A 1,591-nucleotide genomic window follows, 5' to 3' on the forward strand; every position below is an offset into this window, starting at 1 on the left:
ATGTTGGGCGACGCCGTAGCAAGGCATGCGGGCCGAGGCCGTGGCATGTCATGCGGGCCGAGGCCGTGGCATGGCATGCGGGCCGAGACCGTGGCATGGCAAGTTGGGCGGCGTCGTGGCAAGGCATGCGGGCCGAGGCCGTGGCATGTCATGCGGGCCGAGGCCGTGGCATGGCATGCGGGCCGAGGCCGTGGCACGTCATGCGGGCCGAGGCCGTGGCATGGCATGTTTGGCAACGCCGTGGCAAGACATGCGGGCTGTGGCATGGCATGGCATGCGGGCCGAGGCCGTGGCTCGACATGTTGGCCAAGGCTAAGGCATGGCACGCCGGGCAACGCGGTGGCATGGCATGCTGGGCAACGCGGTGGCAAGGCATGCGGGCCGAGGCCGTGGCATGGCATGTTGGGCAACGCCGCAGCAAGGCATGCGGGCCGAGGCCGTGGCATGGCATGCGGGCCGAGGCCGTGGCATGGCATGCGGGCCGTGGCCGTGGCATGGCATGTTGGGCGACGCCGTCGCAAGGCATGCGGGCCGAGGCCGTGGCATGGCATGTTTGGCAACGCCGTGGCAAGACATGCGGGCCGTGGCATGGCATGGCATGCGGGCCGAGGCCGTGGCACGGCATGCGGGCCGAGGCCGTGGCATGGCATGTTGGGCGACGCCGTAGCAAGGCATGCGGGCCGAGGCCGTGGCATGGCATCTTGGGCAACGCCGTGGCAAGGCATGCGGGCCGAGGCCGTGGCATGGCATGATGGCCGAGGCCGTGGCATGTCATGCGGGCCGAGGCCGTGGCATGGCATGCGGGCCGAGGCCGTGGCATGGCATGTTGGGCGACGCCGTAGCAAGGCATGCGGTCCGAGGCCGTGGCATGTCATGCGGGCCGAGGCCGTGGCATGGCTTGTTGGGCGACGCCGTAGCAAGGCATGCGGGCCGAGGCCGTGGCATGTCATGCTGGCCAAGGCCAAGGCATGGCATGGCATGGCATGCGGGCCGAGGCCGTGGCATGGCATGTTGGGCAACGCCGTGGCAAGGCATGCGGGCCGAGGCCGTGGCATGGCATGATGGCCGAGGCCGTGGCATGCCATGCTGGCCAAGGCTAAGGCATGGCATGCCGGGCAACGCGGTGGCATGGCATGCTGGGCAACGCCGTGGCAAGGCATGCGGGCCGAGGCCGTGGCATGGCATGTTGGGCAACGCCTTGGCAAGACATGCGGGCCGAGGCCGTGGCATGGCATGCTAGCCGAGGCCGTGGCATGGCATGTTGGGCGACGCCGTGGCAAGGCATGCGGGCCGAGGCCGTGGCATGGCATGCGGGCCGAGGCCGTGGCACTGCATGTTGGGCGACGCCGTAGCAAGGCATGCGGGCCGAGGCCGAGGCCGTGGCATGGCATGTTGACCGAGGCCAAGGCATGGCATGCCGGGCAACGCGGTGGCATGGCATGCGCGGCCGAGGCCGTGGCAAGGCATGCGGGCCGAGGCCGTGGCATGGCATGTTGGGCGACGCCGTGGCAAGGCATGCGGGCCGAGGCCGTGGCATGGCATGCGGGCCGAGGCCGTGGCACTGCATGTTGGGCGACGCCGTAGCAAGGCA

This window comes from Camellia sinensis, unplaced genomic scaffold (genome assembly GCF_055761805.1).
Source record: "Camellia sinensis isolate YWXY unplaced genomic scaffold, ASM5576180v1 Unanchor4, whole genome shotgun sequence".
Lineage (NCBI taxonomy): Eukaryota > Viridiplantae > Streptophyta > Magnoliopsida > Ericales > Theaceae > Camellia > Camellia sinensis.